This window comes from Corvus kubaryi, unplaced genomic scaffold (assembly GCF_017639235.1).
Source record: "Corvus kubaryi isolate FWS band 111438036 unplaced genomic scaffold, C.kubaryi_AGA036_p1.0 split1-65, whole genome shotgun sequence".
Lineage (NCBI taxonomy): Eukaryota > Metazoa > Chordata > Aves > Passeriformes > Corvidae > Corvus > Corvus kubaryi.
In genome coordinates, this window is record NW_024582080.1 from 5034162 (window position 1) to 5051040 (window position 16879).

General features: G+C 36.1%; 1 protein-coding gene across 11 annotated transcripts in view; it reads right to left on the reverse strand.

The window, feature by feature from the left end:
- The window catches only part of NBEA (neurobeachin), a 467529-nt gene that overhangs the window by 125664 nt on the left and 324986 nt on the right, over positions 1-16879 (reverse strand). The gene's annotated exons all lie outside the window — the stretch shown is intronic.

Here is a 16879-nt window from a genome sequence, read left to right on the forward strand (position 1 = left end):
ACAAGTTTTAAATTATTTCTTGTTACTTTCATCAGACACATCATATTAATATTTCACTGGGAGCTGAGCATTTTAAAAATGTAATTATTTATGGGTGTCCAAAACCCTATAGTCAGCTATTCCTGTCTAAATGTAAGCAAAGATCTGACCTACTACAAAAGCAGACTACATCAAACGTAATCACCAGTTATTATGCACAGTTTACTGTTGAAGGTAAATTCTCGACAAATGAGATTCAAGAGACAGGTCAAAATTTTTTTTTAAATTATCTTTTAAGGGGCATTTCCTAAAATTTAAATTCAATGAGCAACAATCCATGCAGAGTTTTTGATGTAGCTTAAGTATTACCTAATAACGATAGTACTAAATAAAAATCACTAGAAGGCTATAGCATCTGCAAGACAACAAAAAAGGCTTACAGCACAGACTCCATGAAACATTTAGCTGTATTTTCCACACACTGATCTAGTGAAAAGGGGTAAGCTGTAAAAATGTGCTTCTGAGAGTTTCAAACCATATTGTACAGAAGTCACATCAAATTAATACTGAGGACCATTTAGAGCTTTTATTCTGAAAAGCTTTTGAAAAGGGATTAAACTATGAAAACTCGCATGATACTAAAGTACCTATTAATGGGTTTAGGGGGGGAGGAACAATGAAAGTGTTATTTTTAGATAAATCGTTACTTTGTATGTAGCAGCACAAAGCATTTGCTAAAGAGACACTGCAACAGTTCGCCAGCAATATCCCGCACGTCTAAACACTGATTAGCAGGAGAATTTTTCTTGTCATTAAGAACAATCTTGTATAGAAAAGAGTGTCTTATGGCTTTCTCTTTAATTTTTGACAATTTTTATAAATAATTCATTAGGAAAACTTAATCCTAGTTAAAAATTGCATAAGTAAAACGACACCATTTTTAGATTACTTGTTATTGTAGAAAATGCAATAGAATGTTTTTAGTCCTCTATACACACATCTGATTATCAAAAGCCTGCTAACTACTGATATAAAAAAAAGTTCACACTCTATCGTACACTTAACACATAAAAAAAAAATGTTTTCAAAAAATAACAGGAAACAGCATGAGTAGTGAGAACAAGGAACTGGGGTAGTTGTCATCTCATCAAAAATAATGAATGCTCAAGAGATTTCTAACTTCATCTCTTCCCAGTCATTTGTCCGATAACAATAGACTACCAGGAGAGAAAAGACTAGACGCAGAACGCACTCTTCTTCCTCGGCTCTAGCTAGCACCTGTAACCCCAAACAGCTATGTACCAGCTGAAATCCACATGACGACAGCCCCAAAAGACAACTGGAAATGTTGTTCCTAGCCTGCTGTGCCTTCATTCAGTGGCGGGATGCACCACATGGTGGATGACAGCTTTGTGTCTGCCCCATCTTGCAGCCTCCCCTCCTCCCTCGACACACAGTCGTGCACACACAAAACAGTCTTATGGCTAATGATGCAAACATGAAGTGTAAAGTCTCCTTAATTTGACCCTTGTTAAACTCCTAATTGGATTGAGGCGGTCTCAGAGTGGAAAGCAACCCTGGATTATTCAAGAAAGCTTTTACAAAATGAAGACCAAATTACAAAAGGCTTCCACTCTGGCTGCAGGACACTACAAAGAACAGGCAATGAATTGCAGCTATCACTTAAGTTAAAAATCTAATCAATTGCCTTTTTTTTAAACAGGTAACTTTTTGAACAGTTTCTTCATTGTGATACTCTTCAGAGTGTGCTTGACCCAAATTTAATAAGCTGCTATTAAAGCAGAAGAGCAGCTGTAGAGCAAACACTGTAGAATGATACCGTGCATTCAGGCTCTTAATGATTTTAAAATTACTACAACCATTGCTTCATTCAAGAGGAACAAAGCTCAGGGCTCTCTGCTCAACAATGTCTTAACACAAACTGTCTGAACAGACAGCATTCATTTGTCCTTCATGAACCCAAAAGGTCAGCTGCATTGCTGAGAACATCTCAACAGTTTAATTGTGTTTCTCCTGTAGGAAGACTGAGAGGAGAAACTTGGGGATTTTTTGTGTAAGAAAACTAGCCTTTCTTTCTTTTTTTTTTTTCCTCCTTCCAAGGAAATATACAGCTTAAGCATGGAGACAAGGGGTGCATGATATGCAGACAGGTGTAAAACATGAAGTAATTATAGAAGCTCAAATTAGTTCCTAGGCCTGAGGCAAAAAAGAGAACAGTGCCTTGACAAAAGGGAATAGCAAATAAGGATAGCAAACAAAAAATGGCTTGAATGTGTAAATTAGCAAGAAAAATGAGACAGAAAAGCAGCTTTACTCTACTATTATTCACCACATGAGAACAGAGCAGCTGAACATGATCAAGAGGGCTTTGGAGGAGAGAGGCAGGCATCAACACCGAAACGAAGCCAAAGAGTGGCAGCTCCGCACTTTCTAGTCAGTCACTCATTATGTGGTGAAGTGCTCTTGAGAAGTGCCTCTTATACTTGACCTATCATATTACTTCTTCTGTAAACACATAATCCCTGCTTGTTAGGTGGTGTCAACACTAGCATTCATTCACTGTGGTAGTCCTTTTGTGTATAGACACTTTAGAAGTGCTGCCAAAACCAAAGAATTGACACCATAATAAAACAATTTGAATTTCAACCAGGTAAACAGATCCTAAGAGCTTCTGTGAGATGTACTGTGCAGAGCACTACATCCAGTGTTCCTTATTTGAGACAAAGCTTTCTTATCACAAAACCATTTTTGTGTGTGTGTCCTTTTAGCCAGATTAACAACCACCTAATGATTACCATTAATAAAGGAACAGGCTTAATAACTGGAATTACAGTCACTGCATCTTATGTGCTTCATTCATATAGTAAAAAAACCAAAAACAAAACCTTCCACCAGTTTGAATACTTTTATCATGAGTCAGCTAAGCAGAAAACCTGAAACATAACAGATTGTACTTGTGCAGAACTGACCACTTCGTAGATACAAAGTATTATTTTGCTAAAGGTCACACAAAAATCATAAAATCAGTCAGTTTTTATGCCACAATTTCATCCCATTTAAATTTCAGTTGTACAACATACAGAAATTTTATACTTCAGTCTTTGTGGAGATTTTTGTCTGATTATTATAATTAGATATTTAGACCTTCTGGTCAAAGCTTATACCTCTTGCTGTTGAAGGGAAAAAAGTCATCCTTAAGAACACTCCTTTCAAAAAGAAGTATGAATAATTGATTCTGTGCTTCTGTGCTGAGGTATTCTAGGTAGAGTATCAGCCTAGCATTTATGAAGAGCACTGAACAGTTTTGTAGTCTGTAGGACTAAAAATATGAATCAATCTTTCATTGAACATTTGAAAAAATAGGAGCAAAATTTCTGATGTATCAATGTAGTATCAATGAAACACCACACTAGAACAGTAGTATTTGGCTGAAATGTCAATTTTTACAAATGAGTCCAGAAAAGGACAAAAGGAAGACTCAGATACATTAGTGCTCCACCTCTCAAAGCTGAAGACCCACAGTAGCACTGCGTGCATCAAAAGGAGTGAGAAAGTACCATTACAGGCTTGATACTGCAACAAGGTGACATGATGCATTACTGCAGCCATGTCTAAAAAAATACCATATTACACCAATATCATCATCTTCCTGCCCTTGATTGCCAAGATTTTTTTGGGGTTTTCTTGGGCTGGAGATTTAGCCTATGTTCTTATATACATGTCAATTCTGCAGCTGAATGTATTGTGTTCATGCACTGAACTGTGCACTTCTGGGAACTTTGACACCATTCGTGTTCGATTCAGTTAGCTTACTTTGCAGCTTGCCTACCCTTTGGTCCTCAACTCATCCACCTGGGAACAGGAAGAGTGAAATATTCCCTCCTGTACTAGTCACTGCATCTCGTTCAAACAACTCTGATTGAATTCTCAGCAGCCTCAACCAATCTGAATAAACATCAAATGGAAATCTTATTCTTACACTTCTACCTTTGTCTTTCAACTGGTGTTTCTCCCAGTACAAACCCCTAAACAGAACTTCTTCCCTACGTCACTGTCCACTTAGAAATGACATTTTATACTGACTTTTAAAAAAAGCAGATATACCAGCTTCCTACACGATGAAGTAGCCGTCTCTATTTATTAGAACCTTTTTACCTTTTCCACTATGTCTTCCTTCTATTTATTTTCACAATTTCTTGCATTTGCCAAAATTAGACAGTAAAATGAAGCCAGAATAACATAATTTTTATTTCTCTAAAGCAACATAAAAATGTGTGTCACTCCATAAATATTAAACAAGACTAGTAACAAATAACAGGCCTGCAAATGCAGCCCTCACAAGTTTCATGTTTAGTAATATTCATTTAAGAACATTACAGCACCATGCAAAAGAAGCAAGTTCAGCAGTTTGTGCATATGCAAAGGTCTTGTTCAGTCCTTCGCATTAGGACTTGATTTAGAAGGTAAAGAAATACCAGCCAAGGTGTCAATATAACTATCTACACTTCTGAAGATTTGCCATGAAGTTCATTACATGTGTTCCCTCAAAACTTCTGGATTCTCTGCTGTCCCCCTCTTCTCAGATACATTGTTTCCCACACTAAAAAAGCCTTCCTTTACAGTATACTTCACAAGCCTCTGGACAGGTTAACCTTTAGGTCAGTGATGGATGATGAAGAGACTGCTGTCATTGTCTGGGGCTCTGGAGAGCAGCTCTTGGAAAACTTCCTTATTTGCTTTCACAAAGCAATGACTTCTGCCCACAAAAGCAGCAACTACATTGAGGCTGGCTCAGTTCAAGCGCAGCCAAGAGTAATTCTGGAGATGTTGACATTTTACAGCGTATTCACATCAGAGTTATCACATGGGCCAACTGTCCTTAGGTGCACTGGTAGATACTCTTTAGAGCTGGGATTTCTGCTTACCATGGTATTTACCTTTATGTGAAGAAAGCCCTACAGTTTCCACTTTATTTCAAACTTCTTTAAGCAAAAAAAACTACCTCTTTCTTCCTAATTTGTCCTCGGTCCTGATTTTCCCCTTTGGAATTTTATATTGTTTTTTCAGTCCAGCCCCTTCAATGAAACAACTTTTACTAGACATTTTTAAATTAATTTTGCCTGAAAAGTTTTCAAGTTTTCAATTTCAAACTTCATTCTCTTTGATCTCTTTGCCCTGATCTTCAGCTTATTCAGTCACTTTTTTTCTAACCAAAGCACAGCATATTTTTTGCTTGTCTTCTTGTTTGTGATTTATTTCTGCTATTCCACGGAGTTGTATAAACTTCACTAAAGCGGTATAAAAATTGAGGGTTTAATGGAATCACTATAATTTTGAGTGCACAACACATACAGTACCACAGGGTCAGTGTGAAGCTGGAGTTCAAATTCCTTATGCATTTAGTAAACTCAAACAGGCCAGCATTTGCTTTACAAGCAGTCCAATATGTTCACAGTGTGACTGATCAGCACATATGGAATACGGCAAACATTCTTTTCTCCGCACTTTTTTAGAATTTCTAGAAAACAGTCCTCCTAGGCAGCCAGGCCCCACAAATCTGGGAGACTACCAGGAAAAGTGGAAGGTAATGGCTTACCAGGTAAAACAAAAGTCTGGTGCTAACACTGGTGAATTTAAAGCCCCAAAAAAATCTCAGCTTCTTGTTTCCAATTTTTGCCAGTTATCATTGCAGATACTAATGAGTACGACTTTACTACTATTTCCTAAATACTCATATGAAAAACTATTTTCATCTACCCATACCTGATAAGCATATCATATTCACTAGCATAAAGAAGTTTCTAGAATCACAGTGACTTGTATAGCCATTCCTGTCACAAAATTCATGTAAAGTAGCAGAAAAATGGAAATAAAATTAATGCATCTTACAGAAGAAAGCAAAATAGTACAGGGAGTGAAATATAGTACAGCTTCAATTCCCAGCTTTTGGAAGGCCACATTCTTCTGTGAAACAAACTTTTCCAGAGGCCAACTAAGACATGAGTTCCTGCATTGAAAGTTTGGTCAGCACAAAAGAATGACTGACATGTAAGCTTCACTGACCCAACTACATCTAATGTAATTAGTGTCATCATTTTAGCTAGTGCTTGATTTGTGCTATTAGTCTTAAATATTTTATTAAACGTTTAAAATTATACAGAACAGATGTACTCCGACCAAACATGAGTAGATTATTTAGTGGCCAACACTACACCTGACAACTGCAATATTTGAATAGCACAAACCCATAATTCCAGTTAACTAGTCTTTAAATTTGTTACAATCTTTCTCCAAGGAAACAACTGCTCATTTTTAGGTATCATTTTTCTAATATATAAGTCATTGTACTTTGTCCCAATCCTTTAACAAACAATACACAAAAAACCCCTAAAAAAACCTTACAAAACATGCAAAATCCTTGATATTATGTGCTTCATCCCAAAAGTCAAAATCTATCACAATTGTATCATCAGTGAAGCCAAAACCAGGTCAGATTTTATATCAGTATAAATCATTGTGGAAAAATTGTCCTCAGAACTTTCGTATATGGAGGAAGTTCAGAACAAAGCATAAAGACCAAAACCAAATTATGTTATAAAACAAGTGGAGCATAACAGCTACTTTGTGATACAATTGTTCTCAGCAAACCAGTCATTTTTCAAATTCAATAGACATATTATATACAGGTATAGTCAGACTCACCATATACAAACAGCACTTTTACCTTCTGCTAGTTATTATCTTGGGTACATAACACTGCAACCCACAAAAACTTAGGAAAAAAATTGAAACCATCATCACACCTTCAGACACTTTTATCTTCATGGTTATCAAGATTAAAATTAGGTGGAAATTCTATTTTTTTTTCTTTCCCTACTGATTTAGAAAAATGTTATCAATACCATAAACGTCACTACTGGGACAGGTTAGGGCACAGGTAAACTTCAGGTCTGCCAGTGACCACATCCTTTTGCCTAACATCATAGCTAAGAAATATTATCTTACACTATTCACTCCTCAGAACTAGAGATATCTTCTCACTCCCAATGCTGCTTATGTCATCTTGAGACATTTTTCACAAAAAAAGATTAAAACAATAATTCATTCTCAGTAACACTATTTTTCTACTCATGCAGCCAGTAGGAAGGATGTGAACAGTGTTTTCTGGTCAGTTGTTTTCCAACCTTATAAAATGCTTTTTATTAAATGTGTACCAAAATAAGTATTTATCCCTTCCCCCATTCCTACAAGCAGTATTTTAATGCCTCCCTTTTTTTTAGGAAGGAAGGGAGGAAGGGAGGGAAGGAGGGAGGGAGGGAGGGAGGGAGGGAGGGAGGAAGGAAGGAAGGAAGGAAGGAAGGAAGGAAGGAAGGAAGGAAGGAAGGAAATTCTGTTGAAGTACTGAAAAAAATAAAATGCAAAAGTCTTTCAAATCTGGATACAAAGTTAGGGGTGAAGATGGAAGAAACTGATATAACTGAAGACAGTTATAATTGAAGACTATTATTGCTAAACACTGATGCCAACATACTTGTAAAAACATCCAGCCTCCTTGGATTGCTGTGAATCTGGTAGATGAAGTGACAAACCCTGAAGCTTCTGTGCACACCATTACTCTGATTTCAGAGGCATGTTAGTATCTTGGAAAAAAGATTTTTAGAATCATCCTGGCAAAAATATGTATGAGTACTTATTGTATAGTAGATGAGTCCCACTAATATCAGTGGATTTACTTGCCTGAGAGACTGGTAAGTCAAGATAAATTAGGGTGAGAATGATAGATCTAAGGTTAAATAAAGGTTGACACCCATGCTTCAGTAATGAATTTTTGTTGTTGCTGCTTTATGAAACCTGCAAAGCTACAAGGTATTTTCTTCCAAACTTTTAAATCCATCTTTCCACAAAATATCACCACCTATCAAAACTCAAATTGCATAATAAAATCTGCTTTGCTAAAAGGTATGAAGGGAACCTAACCTTAACTTACAGGGTTCACAGAAACTCTGAGCCATTTAACAGCAGTACATCTAAGCGGGTTACTGCAAGTCTGGCAAGAGTAAATGACTGAACAAGAGCCATACAAAAGTCAATATCACTAAAGTTACAGATCCCATTTATAATTTCAGTCTGACTCTATATTTTTAAACAGATGTACCCAGCCAATATCTTTGTAATTAGTCTGCGGTACACTGAAAAGCAATTTTTCTCTGATGGACTCAATACCACATGCTCCCATAAATGTCCAAAGTGGAGGGCACAATATAACCATTTTACAGAACTCTCAGGAATCAGACAGGAGCAGAATAAATCACTCTGTGAACAAGCTGTGTACCAGGCTTCATTAGTTATAATTACCCCCAAAATATGCTCAGCAGAATGCACACGTGTCATCTGGGAGTGACACACAATAGAGTGGGCAACTTATAAACTCCTCCAAGCACAGAAAGAGTCCATAAAACAACTGGCTTGTGCATTTGGATTCATGTGATAACACCTCCTATTGCATAAGCCACCAGATGACACAGATGGGGCATATCCAAACAAGGAACATTTCTTTTGTATAGGCATTGGACTTCATTTGATGCCTATTCAACCAACACGCTGAGAAAGCTGAGTATGAAACACTAACTCTTTGTCTTTTTTTTATTTCCCAGATTGTGCTACACTTGCTCAAAATAATAAAATGTATAGTTCTAAATACTTTGAACTTAATGACTTACAGAAAAAAAACAGTGCAACAAACCAAAACAGGATGTTAAATTTAACATACTTATGCACAGGCAAAAACAAACACTCGTCCCCAAACTCCAACATGAAACATTTCCAATATAATATTAACCACCATCTCCCTTTCACACATTGTATTGCCAAAAGAGGTAAGTACTCACTGAAGCTCTTTGAGAACACCCATTTCAGCAATCAGATCTATTATTTTCTGGAGAAAATAATATTAATTAGGTTCATGGATCATATTACCTTTCCTTTAATGACTACTCAGAATCAGCCACATTGCAATTATTGCAACATTGATCTCAACTTTCTCTGTAAACTTGTACATTTTTTTCTTCCTCTCGTGCTTTTGGCACATCATAATGACTATTTTTTTGTCTGGGACAGTCCAATCTCGTACTAAATGCACATTTTTTCCTCCTATTCTCACTATTTACTTCTTTCCATCCATATAGCATAGTGTTCCTGGTAATCGCATTAAAAGTCTTTCTCCATCTTTTCTGTAGTTTTCTATTATTCCCCACTGCTATGGAGATGTGTTCTTGAAAAATATTGGTGTAAGTACTTGTTTACTGTAATAAAAATAAGCTCTAGCTCAAAGGGAAATTGATATTCATATGCAGTTCACTGTACAGACTGATTTAATGGCAAATACAATGTTCTAGTTAAACATGCTCATATATGTCAGTACTTTAATATAAACATGGAAATATATATTGTTTGGATGTTACATGTGTAGGATAGGACGTGTACACATACTGACATGAATGCCCTTATGTCTATTTACTTTTGTATTCAAGTGTATGAACACATGGAAACAGACTCACAGAAAAATACAGACAGATGTATGTGCACACACTCAAGAAGTACCCTACACCATTAGGTGGCATATTCAGTACTTGTACTGTGTTACATTTCTGATGTGCTGTTAAAGAACTACGTAATATCTCCACGTCTGTTAGCTACTTCCAAGAAAACCCAGAAAGTAAGTCCAAACCTCTGACTGTAGAATATATTTAAATTAGCAATATTAACCACATGCCACTGAGCTCTGTGAAACCACTCTTACCCACAAAATAGATACCCAGTTATTTTGACAGAGTGGAATCTAGCAGAAGTTCATAGACTTCTACACTATAGTGGTAACATGAACTGCCACAGAGAGAGCTGAGTATACCCACAATACCTGAGATCAATTAAGGTCTCTTACAAATAGCATCCATTAACCTGTGATCTGTCAGATCTATGCATCAGTAACACCGTGTGGATGTAAGCAAGGACAGAATTTGCCCCACTTGGCCCCATTTCTGTGTAGTGCAACCAAGAGGTCAGCTTCAGCATTCACGCATTCAATGCCAGCAAACTCCATAGAGTGCTCACAGGCACAGTGGCAGCAATTTCCTATTTTTAAAAAAAGATCAGAGAAGCAAAAACGATCTGTGAATGCGAGTGCTATGGTATTATTTGAAGTCACTGCCTTCTTTTCTTTTCTTTCTTTTTTTCTTTTTTAAAGAAACAGGTATTGAAACTATCCCAGCTAATAATTTCATTCTGACACTTGAGTTTAAAAGGTTAAGTTACTATCTGAAGAAAGGTAATCTGACTGCCTTTCATAGCAGCCTGCAAGCTCTGCAATCTGCATAGAGAGGGGCATTTGTCATCATTAGCTGAGCAGTGACAGCTGGCACCTAGGGTGTCCCAGATTTAAGAAGTGGCAAAGGCACTCTTTTGCCTTAAGTTGCCATCAAGTATAGCAGGTTTCATAAGGAGCAATATTTTCTTGTTACAGAGCATGAAATAACAGCAGTGAATGCATCTGTATTTTTTTCAGCATGGAGAAATGGCTGATATACAATTAGCAGTTCCCTTTAGACAACAAGACACCAGGTTTATTCTATGAGCAAATATCCAATTCATGTCACTTGAAAATAACTACAATTGTTTTAAGATTAGGGCAGTATATTTTCCTTCAGAGATATTTCAGACTGATGGATTTGTATATTTTATTTATGGACATGACAAATCGTGAATAAAACACAGTTTTTAACTAGAGGTATAGTACTGTCACTCCAAGCTAGGAGTGCCTAATTGCTTAAAACAGACAGGTTATTAGGTATAGGGGAAAAAATAGTCCTACACTGGCATACAATCTAATGCAGTACATTAATGCTCTGAAAGAATACCTGATGCAGCACTATTTTAATAGCAGCTTTAGAAACTTGAAGTATATTTTCGTAGTGTATTTAATAGCTAAATTTGATGCTGTATTTTTTTTTCAAAACAGTTCCATGGAATTTTGCAAATGTATTCATATTTAAGTGTGTATTTAATAAGTGGAATGAGTAGAAATCCATGAAAAAAGTTGTTTTCATACCACCATCAATAATTCAATCTATGAAAGACTGAATAAATGGTTTATAAACATTAAGAGACCCTGACTTGGTTGCTTTTACAAAAACAAAATACAAAACTAAAAGTTAATATACCTTGACATGAAACAAACAAACAAAAAAACTCAGTAAAACAACCAACCAACACAAACCAAACAGAATTTAGAAAAGCAAATACAAAAAACCCCTCATTTCTCCACAGTCTCTCAAGTTTGGAAACATAATTCATAATGCTTGATTTTGCATTATTATGTAAAATAGTTTTTCACAAATAAAACTAATTTTTGTGTTAATGTAAAATCTATGCAAATACATGCAGTCATTTATCAGGGAAGCTGACAAGCATTCCATATTGGAGAGGGAAAATGAAACTGCCTCAAGAATAGAGGCAATTAATTATTTCTGTATTTTCTCTTCCTCTGTCTTGAGGCACAGAAGTTATCCATCCAGTTAAAACAGCAAATGAAATAAAGAGATTTTTTTTTTATTTAAACACATATGGCTTTTGCCTGCAATACTGATCACCACAAGGTCTACAGATGCCCGTGGCTAAATTGTACACTGGCAGATGCACACAAGGGAAAACTGTGTTAATGCAGCGTGGTGAACAAAACAAATGAAGAACTGAATTTGGGGGCTGGGGGTAGAGGGTGAGGGAGAGAGGACTTTTTTTTACCATGTTGAGATACAGTTTGCCTACAAAGGGTGGATTAGATTAGCTGTAGATTTAGCCTAAAAAGTTTCTTCTCCTCCATTATGTCAAAAATCTGAATAGTATATATGGAAGAAAACATCCAGGTAGGTCCATGCAGTTTTCTAATGTACAGCTTATAAATAATGGGCTTGCCAAGATAAATGGTTATATTATTTCATCTTTACAATTAAGGATTAATAATACATAATGAATGTACTCACAGAATATAATGAGAAAACTGTTGTCCAACATACTTGCTGTCATTTTTTACCTATTTAAAGAAGCAATGTCTTGAAGAGTAGGGAAAAATGGCAAGCATTATGGCACAACCTAGCATATGCCATATACTCATCTGTGCTTCAGAGGGCTAGTAAGAATTCCACACTTAATAATTGTTCCTTTTGATAAGGTTATTTTAAAAAAAAAAAAATGAAGTGAAAATTGAAGCCAGTTTATTCCTGGAAATAATTTGCAGGAGAAAACAAAAAATAGAAATGGTAAAATATTTACTGAAAATAAGACAGAACCATGTTGATCACAGTAACTTCTTTCTTAGTAGGCCTGTACATACCGCATAAACCCATTAAAATCTGTATTGACCTTAAAAAAAAGTAAACTCCCCCAATTTTTCCCCTGGAAGTTTCCTTTAATTTTAAAAAATAATTATTTTGTATCAACTAAAACAGTAAATAAAGAAGATTCATAAATGTGAAGTAATAAAGATATCTCCTTTTCCTCATCTAAAACTAAGGAGTCTTAAGAGACACCATTGTCACCACCCTAACAGATACCCTGTAATTTTTTATCTTCTTTTCAATGGCATTAATGTATTTTAAATAATAACGTGTCCAAAAGGCAAAATCTATTTCAACTATCAAGAAAAATTGATTGTAATATTCCTTTCAGATAAACAGCTATTTCCACAAGCTAATATTTCTCTTTCAACAATTTGATTGGATATTTATGAAATTACATGATTACATGCTATTTCTATAGCCTTTCTCATTTCAGGGACACCAGCACTATGCCACAAAGGATCCACTTCTTTATATTCTGTCCTAGAGCTGGCCTAAAAACTGGTAGGAAAAAGCAGGAAGGACAGTAGGTGATGTAGGTTAAATTTTTGAATTCAAGAGGACAACTGGAGTGATTTGCTGCTCTTAATAAGAGACTAAAATTTCCCCTAGATAAAATATTGTGTTCTACAATGACAATGTTCTACCAGTTTAAAAAAAAAAAAAAAAGTTCAGAGTGGTGGTGTGAAAATATTTTAAAGGCCAAAAGATCTAAGTATCTTGTTTTTTCTGAACAGATTTCACCTCTTCCTCCTTAAATAAGGTTGCTAATATGATTATATTACAGTTATAGTTAGGATACTTTTAGGAACAATAAGTGTTCTTAGTGAGTAGGTTGTTTATATTTAATACTGCTAAAAGACTCTGTAGCTTTAGGGATTTTAGAAATAGTCCTGAATATGCGAAAATAGATGAAAATAAATAGTTTTAATGGGGATTCTGAAAGCATAATCCTTCATCTGTTTTTCTGAATAACCTTACCTTCCTCATAAGCGTTTTAGAGTGGACTGGGGGAGCATTTTTGTGAGAGGACGAAACAGCAATGTCCTTTCTCAAGAAGCTATTTTAATGTTATGGCTAAAGCACAATGAAAAAATAGGGAAGTGCTGCTTGACAGAAGTGTATATATTTGAGCCAAAAATGTATTTCCTCACCAACGCGTGCATTTGATACGTTAGATATTTTAGAGGCTCACTGTATTTCATCCTCTTCAAATGTTAACCTCCAAGTGTTACCTTGTTTTGGCCCTGATTCTGCCCATGATGTCACGGGTGCTTTTAGGCTCACAGTGAAGTGCATGGGCAGTTATTTGCAGGACCAGGGCCTTCATAAGGTTCAATGAAACGTATTAATCACTTACGACCAACTCACTCAACTCCTTCCTTCACCGTTATTTGGAAAGAAAATATTGGAGAGCTATACACTACATTAAAAATAGAAGTCTACATTGAAATATGTTAGGTATGTCCTTTCATAACTAAATCAAGATAAAATGAGTTACACAGGTAATTTAACATATCCATGTAATTGTAAAGAGAGGACAAAAGTTTCATTTTGAATTGGAGAGACATAAGATGCCCAAAGTATTGGCATAATGAAAATTAGCAATAAACACATAGTATGACCAAATGCATACAAAAAATGGTGCTTCTTATAACTTCATATTGGCCAGTGTTCAAAGGTGTTAAGCAATGTCTTCTGCTAATTTCAGTATCTTCAGCAGCTACCGATGAGATGATGTAGTTTAGTTTGCTAGTCGATATGAAACCAGGTTACAGAAAAGCACCACTCACAAAAATAAGTATGTTCAAGACATACCACCCTCCCATTCTGACTGGGCTAATAAGATATTGGGTTACTCCTAAGACATAGCATATTGTGTGATGCCATAATTTATATAATGATGTATTTCAAATGCTCCCCCATTTTAATTTCAACTTACATTTTCTAACACTCTAGTCCTCTCTCATATTCCAGGGCTAAAGTTACCGAGAGGAAAGGTTAGTTTAGACATGAATTCTTCAGAAGCTGCTCATCCAACACATACAGCTTTATTTTCAAGGGCAACATTCAATATTTTCAGCCATTTAATCATATACAGCAATAGAGAGTAATGAGAGTTCTGCAGTGTTGGATGACCCACTACAGATGTAGTAGATTAGAAGGCGCTAATCCCCACTGATTCCACAGTCCTCTAGCAGTTCAGCAAAAAAAGAACATTCTCCAAGCTAGAGATCTTTAAAAAAGAAAAAAAAAAAAAAAAACAACCAAAAGAAAAAAAAAACAAAACCAAACCAATGTTGGACTGCTTAAATAAAATGTTGCACTATAAGGAATGTCTGGATTTGGAGAAGCTGATGGATAAGTGAACCAAATGAATAATTCAATGCTTTTTTTTCCTGCTTACATCTTTCTGCAGTTCTAGCCAAAATCACAGTTCTGCAAGCTCCATGTTTACTTTTGAGACATAATATCTTAGAGAAAGCAAATCAGTTACTGCTTTTTCCCTTAACAGATTGCAGATTAGAGGAATTTAAAGCATTAACAGTTCATCCGTAAGACCTAGGATGACCAAGTCCAACAGTAATGGAAACTCTCTTCATGTTTTCCTTTAATTTTTAATAGGACGTGAATACATACATGTTAAGTTTAACACTAATGAATGCTAACTGTGTACTGTAAAAATTGCAAAAATTATAGCAACTTACATTTAAACTTTTCAGTTGTTCCTAAATTTGAAAGTGGAGGCAAGAAGTAAACTACAAAATTAGAATACAGAAAATTGAAGGTACCAGCAACTTCCATCACAAAAAAAAAGATGCTGCCTATTTTATATAATGTGACACATATAGCAAGCCCAGCTCAAATATCTGTCTTTAGTTTCCCTACTTGGAAAAAAAAAAAGAAAAAAATTTATTGTTGCTGGCAGGATGATATGGATGAAATAACCAGGAAGAATTGAGGGGGGAAGGGGAGAAAGAGGAGCCAAGAAATCAGATACATTCAATGAGCCTTCAAACTCACTTCAGCAGTAGGAATAAATAATTTAATCAACTCAGCTTCATTTTTTTTCTTCCTACCTCCCTAGTGCAATTGGCAGATATTAAAAAAATAAAACTTTAAAATTCATGAGCAGTTGTGTGTGGAAGAACAATCACTATATAATAAGAAATATAAAGTGATATCCATGCAAGCCCTTTGTGTAGATATGCATCTGCATGTGCATTTAACTTCACCATATAAAAAGAAATTATTGGTTAAATTTACATGTATGGCAACTTTTTGCTTTTTTTTTCAAATTGCACTTTGGGGATGTGGGCGAGTACAAAGATTTTCAACACCATTTGGCTTTTTGGCTAACATGGGCACTACATGACAAGGTAATGTAGTTTGAAAGAGTTGAAATAATAAGCAGTGCTCAACAAACACTGTTATAGTACCCCCTAATTAGGGTAAATATCTGGAAAACAGCAATTTGGTAAAAGTTACCAATATCATACGGTACCACTATCATGACAAATGATCAATCATCATTTTAATGAGGGGACTTTAATCCCGGTTTTCCAAAACAACTCAATACTCAATAAACCCAGTAGAAATAAAATTCATTGCTGAGGTGTTCCTTTTCTAGTTTACAAAGGACACATTAATAACTACAGAGAAAAATTAGCTGCAGTAAGTGGTCAGAAGCTTCAAAAAATATCTATATTTTTATATCATATATAGTCATCTAGATAATAATTTTCGACATCTAAACCAAACTGACTTCTCGTCATGTTAAACAATTGGGTCACTTCAACAGTCACATTTCAGTGGTGTCTGTGATGCCTAAATACACAATTTTTTAAACTATTAAATGTTTGGTGTGTGAAATGAAGTGATGGAGTGAAGTTAATAGCAACTTTCAGTGTTAAACATCACCCAGCCAAAGCTAAATCTAGTATTTCTCATAGCCACCGAGATACAGTAAATAAGTATAGCCTGCATTACTTGAAATCATAGCCTAATCTTAGCATTACACATTGAAAACTCCGATTTAGTATATTAAGACGTAATTTTTGTTTAAATTAATTTTGCCACATTATGAATGTTACGACTTCTGACAGCTTAAAGGTACGACCTTTCCACTTTTGCCTTTAGCAACTGGAATTGCCAAGACGAAACGCACGGGGAAAAAATAAGCAAAACGTGGCCCGGAACATCCCCATCGCTAACGTGCAGCTCTGAGGCTCCTGCAACGCTGGAAGTTGAGGGTTGCCCCCACCGCAGGAAAGGGCTGTTCCCTCGGCGGGAAAGGGAGGAAGGGACAACCTTTTGTCCGCCCGCTGTAACTTTCGGTTTTATCCGGCGCTGGTCTGTGACCCTGCGAGAAAGGGGCTCTTTGACATTTCCATCCCAAAGAAGCCGCCCCCGACGCGGCAGCGCCGGCGGTTTCGCGCCGGACGGCCCCGGGACCAGCGGCCGCCGCCGCCCGGGGCGGGAACCGGGGC